Source organism: Porites lutea, chromosome 10 (assembly GCF_958299795.1).
Source record: "Porites lutea chromosome 10, jaPorLute2.1, whole genome shotgun sequence".
In the NCBI taxonomy this organism is placed as follows: Eukaryota; Metazoa; Cnidaria; class Anthozoa; order Scleractinia; family Poritidae; genus Porites; species Porites lutea.
The window spans coordinates 6,868,363-6,878,362 of record NC_133210.1 but is presented as its reverse complement, the minus strand read 5'-3'; the positions used below and the strand labels follow the sequence as shown (position 1 = coordinate 6,878,362).

The 10,000-nt window shown below is 40.3% G+C and overlaps 1 long non-coding RNA gene across 1 annotated transcript in view; it reads right to left on the bottom strand.

The window, feature by feature from the left end:
- The window catches only part of LOC140950873 (uncharacterized), a 373,771-nt gene that overhangs the window by 21,410 nt on the left and 342,361 nt on the right, over window positions 1-10,000 (bottom strand). The window lies entirely within an intron of this gene.

The following is a 10,000-nucleotide window of genomic DNA, read 5'->3' as shown; positions in this document are numbered from 1 at the left end:
TTCGTAAACGAGTGACGTAATGTCTTACCCTTTCACCGACAATGCAATGCAAAAGAGGATGATATCTGGTTGCTAAAATGCTCGTCATTCAGAACGTTGAAAACTGTCGGGCTGAAACTGAATTTACAGATTTATTAAGCACCCACAGATTTATCATATAATAACCATTTAGTTTCTCTACGGGCTCAGATTTGCAATTAAAACAAACTTTTTTTAATGTTTTTAGAAGACAGTTATCGGGTTAAGTACCCTTCTTAAAATATAAACTAGCATTAGCTCTAGCCTTTGGATGAGATAGTTCCATGACAAAAAAAAAACGTACCTTAAAAAAGAGAGAGAAACAGAGAGCCTCAAAAAAGAAGAAAAAACTTTAACGAAAGGGCCTTAAAACATCCAGCTTGGTAATTTAGGGTACAAAAAAAAAAAAAGCTGTGATCCTAGCCCCAGCATTTGTAAGGTGAAATCTCGCTTATAATTAGATGCCCCTGGGTTTCAGGGCAGTTTCAGGGAAAAAAGTGTTTCTTCAGTGGGCCTCCCGTGGCTTTAAACTCTCAATAGAGTATAGGGTGACTTAAAGTCAGTATATACATAAAAAAAACCTTGCAATGCCGGGTTGGAATGAAGAATTACCCGTCCTCTATACTCCACGGACTCCGCACTCCCATGCTCCGGTGGAGTTTCAAAGGATTTCTGACTACAAGTTACCCTGTATTTATTACTGTCAGTAGTGTACATTATAAACAAAGGGGTTTAAACAAGAATCTAGGGATTACATATTTAGCTATTGTTTTAACGCTTTGCAAAATCCTTACGACATATATAGACTGGCTGAAATACCTGTAACGCTAACAAGCTGTAACGCTTTATACTTCAGTATTTCTCATTTCAAATTAGTAATCATGTACATAGTTTGACCAATGAATGATTGCATGACCTGATAAGTCATTAACGTCGCGGTACTCCTTTGTTTGTCTGTCAGTTAAGCCATGGTGGCCTAGGGTAATTTCTTTTTTTAAAAAAACTAAAACGTCCTTTGTCATATTTATATTTTTCATTACATTTGTCGGCAAATTGCAAGTTACAATAACAAACAAGTATTCGATACATCCTTGCTATTGTTTCCACGTGGTCTAATTGATTAAAACAAGAAACGCCTAAGACCCTTGACCTCGGTGGCCATGGAAGAGCGTACAAACTTGTAGGCATTACTCAAATGTAGTGATTTTACTGGCTGATCACTAATCGCGTCTCCATAGATCACTTTTGGCCATGTGTTAAGTGTCCTGACGCGTTTTTGGTGCTGACCAGAGAGAAAACGGGCTCTTGAGACGAGATTGGCTGATGACAACAGCCGCAAAGAATCCAACAAACTAATCACAGCTGTTATAACAACTCCAAAACAATCAACTTGTGCCATGAAAGCAAAAACAAATTCCGCTTGGGTGCAAGAAATGTTTGAGCCAATTTTAAGCGCAGTGATGTCAAATCAAGCGCACAGTCAATAGAAGGTACCCTTGATGCCAGACCTCTTCCCGCTCATCAGCGGCGATGGAGAAGCGTAAAGAGCGAAGTGCTAAAGTACTGGCCCCAGTTGTTCAAAACGTGGATAAAGGTATCCGCTGGTTAAATCTTTATGTAGTGGATAACGCAATTAGTTTCCCTATAACACTCATCCACTGGATAGTGATTTATTCGGTGGATAGCTCTATCCATCGTTTGAACAACCAGAGCCTGGTCGGCGAGAGATTATTTCTTTCTCTTCGCTTAGCGACTCGCTTTCGCGGGTTCCAATGGGAAAAAACCTCTGTCACCCTGTGTGGTTAAAGACCAAATAACGTTTTGGAAGGGCTTTCTGGGTTAATTGCTGGAAGAAGGAGCTCCAACACGTTAACTATATTTACCTCTTTAAACTATTATTTCAAGTAATTTTCCGCTATCATCTCCTAAAAACCTTCCCTGCCAAAGCACATATGACTATATATTGCCTGTCTCATGGTATGAGGGAAACTTTAAGAATTCAGGGTAGTCTAAGAAAATAGACTCAACGGAAAGCTTCATTATTTTCCCAAGGGATTTTTTCTTGACTAGGGCAGGGTTGTTGAAAGGTGGGTTAAGATAACCTAGGGTTATTGCGAAATGTGAATTCAGGTATGGAAACTTTAAAAGTAATCCGGTTTAATCTTTTTTGCATGTGATTTGTTAATTGGATGCTCTAAAAAGAATAGAGAAAATCATCCCGGAAAATGCTTTTTGGACTTTCCAAAAAGCCCTTCGTCCTCTCATGACTTCTTCGCTCGCTTGGCCACTTCGCGGCCTAAAATTAAGTCTAAAAACGGTGGCCCATATCTGCAAACACAACAAACATTTCTTGAAACACAATATATTCCTGGAACACAACAAACATTTTTCCAAACACAACACGGTATTAACCAAACACAACAAAGGTTTAATTTATGGAAACACAACACAATAATATCCAAACACACGACGATATTTGCAAAACACAACACAAAATTCTCCCTACTACGTAATGCAGGATTTGTTACAAAACAAAGCATGAACCCACATTTACTCAACCGCTGAATGATTATGCGCCTTCCCCGCATGTGTCAATCTGTCGCAAGAATGGATGTGTTTTTTAAGCGCTTGAACTGATGAGAAGAGCTCGAAGGAAACTCACCAATACTACTCTAGATGTGGAGAAGCCGTAAACAAAGATAAGGTTCTCATACGTCATTATTTTCAGCGTGGGTTTGATTACTCGGTTATATTACTCTTTTTAGAACAGTACCATGTAACGGCATGTCTATGCGTACTTGAACTATAGGCTTCGAGAGTACACGGATTAGAAGAAGGAATACGAACAGTAATGTTGGCGAAATTTATCAGGCCATTCAACAAGAATTTTGTTTTGTGTTTTGCAAATGTTGTGTTGTGTTTCAATAATCCGTGTTGTGTTTCGATAAACTTTTGTTGTGTTTAGATAATACCGTTTTGTGTTTGGAAAAGTGTCTGTTGTGTTCCAGGAATATTTTGTTGTGTTTCAAGAACTGTTTGCTTTGTTCGCAGATATGGGCCACCGTTTTATGCTAAATGCTTTTGAATAAAAGGAAAAGAAACGCGGATTAAAATATAACCCCGGATTAGCGCTAATAGGCCTTCGAAGAACTGGGCCCAGAAAATTAGCACGGTTGTTTTTAGTGACGAAAATTAAGAGTCCTTTTCCAATTGTCGTCGCTTATATACAGTTATGAAGTAGTCTTGTGGTTATTTTTGATATTATTATCATAAGGATTTTTGATGACAGTTCTGTTTGTTCTTTGTTCTTCTCGTGATTTAAGTTTCGTTATTTTTGGGTTTGAGAATCAAGGTTAACCAATATATGCGTTAACAGGTTTTTGAGTGTTATTACTTTTTTAATGGGTTTGTCGACAGAAGTGTCATCAAGCTTAGGGTTTAATTAAGTCTGATTGTCAGTTTTTAAGTGGGTACGTTTTGGGACCATTGCTGACCTTGATTATTACCTACATCAGAGTTCCTGTTTAGGTTTAAGGTTTAGCCTCGTGTATTTAGCTGTCGAGCTTTCATTGGTTTTCTTGTAGGATTGTTTATTCCGCTTTTGTTAACAACGGGAAATTCGTTAGAAGTCATTCGGAATAGCTTTCGTAACTCTCATGATCAGCAAGCCTAAACGTACCTGCGTTATGCTTATATAAGTTGTATAGTTGGATGGTTAGTAGAGTGTGATTAGCTGTTGTAAGAAGCTGAGCTGTAGACGTTTGTCTTGCCGCCAGTAATTAAAGGAAGAAAGTATCAAAGCTTTGTCAGAGTTCTGGAGTACTCTCGCTAGAGGAGCTGTCCGCGTCGAAGAAACCCCTAACATATTTGGTGGAGAATCCGCTTAAAGAAGTCGATTGTGAGTGGAACTTTGTTTTGTGACTTTTTAGCATGCCTTTCGTTGCAAGCTAGTTTAGTTCTTTTTGGCATTTGTAATGCATCGTTTTTCTTTGTAAATTTAGTCTGTCGTTAAGCTCTGTTTTCGTTAGTGTTTCTTGTCGCTGCAATGGGTCAATTTCAAAGTCGGGTTTTCTGTTAGTGATTTGGTGGCATTTTGTTTTCCCCATGTTTTTGAGTGAGTGCAAGTTTTGTTTTTCAACGTTGGGAGACTTGGCTTAATCCTGATTACTAGGCGTAGAGCGCGTGCCCTGGATGAACGGGCTTCTAGCCAGGAATATTTGGGTTTGTCTCCGAGTTCTAATGAGTGGCCTGCCCCTCCTCCACCCGTTCCTCAGTCTAGAGAATCATTGTTTCACTCGTTTTTAAGGTCAGTTAGGTCTAATAGGGCCGAGGCTCAAGATCAAGCGTTAAGTGCAATCCCAACTCCTAGTGAAGGTTCCTCTATATCTTAATGCTCTAGCAACGCAAGGGGAGGTAATTTACGAAGACGTAGTGCCGAGTGAAATTAACGCTAGTCGCGATAATATAAGTGTTGATTCAATTGAGCATAATAGCGATTCATCTTCAGATAGTGAGTTTAGTGCTTTGGAGTCAGGTGATTTGTCTCTTGCCCCAGCCTACGCCGAGATGGAAAATCAGGTAAATCAGTTGTGTCAGGCAGTTGAGCGAATGCCGGCGTCGATTAACTCACAAGGTAGAAACGTCAGTGTTAAGTCGTCAGTTACTTTCCCAGTTTTTAGGGGTGATGAGTGCGAGGATGTTCACGAATTTATTAGGAATTATAAAAGAGCTGGTCGTTTGAATGGTTGGGACGACGTTAATTTCTCCTTGGGTCTTCCACTCTATTTAAAGGGTCATGCCAGCGCGTGGTTTAACACGTTGCCTACACCAGACGAAATGTCTTTTGATGAATTATCCGAGGAATTAGTTACTCATTTTGGGTCCGGAGCCAGCGAGTGGCGTGTAAGGCAGGCACTAGGCCAGCGTCGGCAGTTAGAAAAATAATCTGTTACTGACTACTCTTATAAACTCCTTACTCACTGTGCTAGAATAAACTTGCCTAGAACTGAATGGACGCATTATTTTGTTCAGGGGCTTCTCCCCGAAATTCGTGGGTATGTAGTTTTGCAGCAGCCTGAGAGTTTGGAGGTGGCCGAAAATTATGCAAAATTGAAAGAGTCGGTGTTGGCTACTTCCGGTAAAAAAGAGGAGTTTAGTCCTAAGGAAGTGTCTGCGCAGATATTAGAGGAGCTTTCAAAGGCAATCGGTTCCAAGGATAAGTCACCCGCAGTTAGTGCCATTAATCAAAGAGAGCCCTTTGTGAGTAAGTCTGAAATGAAACAAATTGTTAGGGACGAGTTTCGAGATTTAATGTGAACTGCTGGTAATAGACCTAATAGTTTTAATCAACGCTATAAACAGCCTTTTCAGTCAAGAGGTTTGCGTTCTCGTTTTGGAGACGCTATTTGTTATAATTGTGGAAAGAAAGGACACACTTATTATTATTGTCGTTCGAGGCCTGACCCTCGAGTTCCTCGCCGTGTGGGTAATAGACAGAGTTATTTTCAGCCAAAAGGTCAAGGAGGTTCTAGTTGGCAATCTAATCAGCAGGGAAACTAAAAGCGCCCCTGTCTCGTTGCAAAATGAACCCGTGATGGGGGCTTCAAAAGTTGAAAAAAAGAGTTTAAATTTATCGTCGGGAGCGTGCAAAACTGATAAATCTGCTTTCAGTAAAGTGCGTTCTGATGGGGTTTCTGTTATCGCGAAAAAAGAATTTGATGAAAATGTTGTTGGTAAAGGTAGTGATCAAGCTTCGTCAAAACAATCTTTTGAATCTTCGGATGTTTGTCAGTTTTCGCGGTTAAGTCAAAATAGCTTTTCTAAGCAAAGCACGTGTGTTGAAAGTAATATTGTTATTATCTTAACAATTATTTTTGCTATCACTATTAAGTTACTAGAGTTGTTTGAAGGAATTGTCACAAGTATCAATGATGTTCTTAATCGACCGTCCAGATTTCGTAACAAAAGTGAGTGTTTTTATTCCGGCGCGACTTCGCCAGTTTCTTCGGTTTCCTCGGTTGGAAAGGAATGTCCCGAATATTTTTGGGGGGAATTGAGACAAGAAAAGCCCCAAAATTTTAAATGCGTTGTTCCCAAAGAAGGCAAATTAACTTTTGAAAAGGTCGATGTTATCAATTTTGATCCGTTAGATGTTGGTGATGTTACGGTTAAAGATATTGTCTCTGAAGATGTTTTGATCAATAAGATAAGGGATAGCGACGTGTATTCAAGTGGTAATGCAGTGAATATTAAAAGAGGATCATTTGGGTCTTCGGAAGTCGATGATTTGGGTACTCTTGGTAGTGAAACAAAAACGCTGACCCGAAGTGAGGTTGGTTCGCCTGCGGGCGCTTTGTTGATTAATTCTCCAAGTGTTGGGGATAAACTAAAATTAGATACGGTTAATAGTATTTGTGTTCCTTTCGTGGCCGAAAATTCTACGTTGCCTATTAGTATAGCGGGTCACAATTTTTATTGTTTGATAGATTCTGGGGCTGCTGTCACGGCAGTCAGCGCAAAAGTGTGGCGTGAGTGTTTGAGTCACGCTTATCCTTGTCTGGACAAGTGTAGTTCAGAATGTGTGACTTCAGTAAATGGGTGTCAACTGACTACAATTGGGAAGTTGTTGGTGGAATTTGTTATTAATTTTCATGCTTTTCCTTTCGAGGCGCACGTGATTGAGGATTTGACCTGTGACGTGATTCTTGGTGGAGATTTTCTACAAAAATTTTGTTTCACCGTTGATTTTGAAAATGGAACGCTGAGTTTTTTCCCTGAGTCTGATCATTTGCCTTTTAAGGATCTTCAGTTGGATGATGATGTTGTTAATTCTCAAGAAACGTTTATTTCTTCGGTGCATGCCTCACGCACATTTGTTATTCCACCTCAGTCTGAAATTTTAGTGCCAGGTAGGCTAGAGGATTTGCCAGCTGGTGTGGTGAGTATTAATGGTGTGTTAGCCCCGAGGGCTAATCTTTGTCACAGGTATTCTGTATTTGGAGCTTCAGAGCTTGTCAGTGTTGCAGAAGATGGAACAGTTCCTGTAAGAATAGTAAACCCTTCCTCTCCGCCTGTTAAGATTTACCGTAGGACTCGGTTGGCTAATTTTGAGGAGGTAGATCAAAACATTGCGACTTTTGAGATAACTGCTTTGGATCCGATAAGGAATCCGTCTTTGCCTGATTCATGCAGTGACCAGTTCGAACAATGTGATTATTCTGAATTGCCTGATTTGTCTGATAGTGTTTTGTCCGATGGTGATAGAATTAAGTTTCGTAATTTGTTCAAGAAGTATCGTGATGTTTTTGCTTTTCCTGGGGATCAATTGGGTAGAACTTCCCTTGTTCAGCATGTCATAGATACTGGTGATGCTATGCCGATTAAGCAAAGGCCATACAGAGCTTCTCCTGATGTTAAGAAAGAGATTGACCGTAAAGTGGACGAAATGCTTAAGATTGGAATTATTCAAGAGTCTGTTTCTCCCTGGAGCTCTCCAGTAGTTTTAGTTAAAAAGAAGGATGGGTCGTACAGATTTTGTGTCGATTTTCGAAAGCTTAATAAGGTCACTAAACTAGATAGCTTTCCGATGCCTTTGGTGGCAGATGCGCTGGATTCTTTAGCAGGCACGAGTCTCTTTTCTTGCCTGGATTTAAAAAATGGTTTTTGGCAAATTCAAATGCATTCTGGCTTTATTGAAAAAACAGCTTTCGCCACTCATAATGGTCTTTATGAATTTCTCACCATGCCTTTCGGATTAGGTAATTCGGGAGCCAGTTTTCAGAGACTTATGGGGCATATCTTAAGAGGGTAAGAGTATCGTTTTGCTTTTATTTATATAGATGATATAATCATATTTTCTAAGTCTGTTGAAGAGCATTTGTCTCACCTAGAGGAGGTTTTTAGAAGGCTTCGTGAAGCTAATGTCAAACTTAACCCAAAGAAGTGCAATTTCGTTAAGCGAAAGGTTGAATATCTAGGCCATGTTGTCACTCCGGATGGTATTAGCCCCAATCCTGACAAAGTCCGCGTTGTACAGGAATTCCCTACGCCCTCTAATTTGAAAGAACTTAGGAATTTGTTGGGTCTTGCTAACTATTATAGGCGTTTTGTTAAGGGTTTTTCTCATATTGCTGCCCCTTTGGTTACGTTGACTAGAAAGGGCGCTTCTTTCAAGTGGTCAGAACAATGTGCAGTCGCTTTTGATAAATTGAAGCGTGCTTTAGTTTCTGCCCCTTTTTTGGCATATCCTTATTTCTGCGAGCCCTTTCTGTTGTTCGTTGATGCAAGTTCTACGGGAATTGGTTTTACTTTGGGTCAAGTTCAAAATGGAAAGGAAGTAGTGATCGCATATAATGGGCGTGGTTTGAATCAAGCAGAGAAAAATTACAGTACGACTGAAAGAGAAGCACTTGCTTTGGTAGAGGGGATTAAAAAGTTTCAACCCTATCTCCACCGTCGTAGATTTACAGTTGTCACAGACCATAGCTCTTTGCGTTGGCTAATGAACGTTAAGGATGCGTCAGGTCGTCTTGCTAGATGGGCTTTACTTCTTCAACAATATGATTTTGAGATAGTTCATCGCCCTGGTAAGGTTCACGGTAACGCCGACAGTTTGTCTAGGCGTCCGTATGTAACGTCTGTGTTCAATTCTCTCCAGAGGGAGGATCCACAGGTTTCAGAGACTCGAGAAATGCAGAGGCGTGATATCGAGTTGAGTGAGATTATTGATTTTCTTGAAAGCGATGTGTTACCATTTGATAATCATGCCGCGCGTAAGGTTTTGCTCACCAGCAATGCTTTTTATGTTGGTCGTGACGGTTTACTTTACCATTTAGACTCTAAGCGCAGGAGTAATTCTTACGACTCATTTTCTCAGCTTGTTGTGCCAGCTTCGTTGAGGTTTGAAATATTGTCCAACGTCCATGATCATGTTTCCGGTGCGCATTTTGGTGTACATAAAACGTTTGATAAAATCAAGCAGAGGTATTGGTGGAAAGGGATGTATAAGGATGTTGAGCATTGGTGTAAGTCGTGTACTGAGTGTTCTATGAGAAAGTCGCTTAGAAATTCGAAGAAGGCGCCTTTGCTTCCAATTCCAAATGAGGGTGCATTCGATAGAGTAGCTGTGGATGTTTTGGGACCCTTCCCACCGTCTAATAAGGGCAATAGGTACATTGTGGTGTTCAGTGATTACCTCACTCGTTGGTGTGAGGCATTTCCAGTTCCGAGTGTTGAAGCAACAGTGATCGCTCGTCTTTTAGTTGATGAGATCATTTCTCGGCATGGTGCCCCAAGGGTATTACTTTCTGATAGAGGGACAAACTTTTTGTCCAAAGTTGTAGCCGACGTTTGCAAAATATTTCAGATTCACAAGGTCAATACTTCTAGGTACCACCCTCAGACCGATGGTCTAGTTGAAAGGTTTAATTCTACCTTATGTCAGTCTCTCTCGATGTATGACGCCAAAAATCAGAAAGACTGGGATGATTTTATTCCACTTATTTTATTTGCTCATAGGACTTCCGTTTTAGAAGCAATCGGCGATTCCCCTTTTTATGTTTTGTATGGGCGCGAACCCCGTTTGCCTATTGATGTTAAGTATTTGCGTCTGGATTCCGATAATATGTCTTCCTCAGTTTTAGAGCATCGTAAGCGTATTGTTGAAAAGGTAGAAATGGCGCAAAATTTAGCAAGAGAGAATTTGCAGCGGTCTCAGCAGAAAATGAAAGATTATTATGATCGAAATGTTAGGGAACCTGTTTTTGAAGTGGGTCAGCGTGTTTGGGCTTATATCCCTAGGTCTAAAAAGGGTTTGTCCAAGAAGCTGTTACATAATTGGTTAGGGCCATACAGGATTGTCGAGAAGTCCTCTCCTGTTCATTTTCGGTTACGTACAGACACCAATAAGAAGGTTACTTTTGCGGTTCACGCTAACCGAATGAAACCATTTGTCGATCCAAATTTGCGTCCAATTAACCCTCCT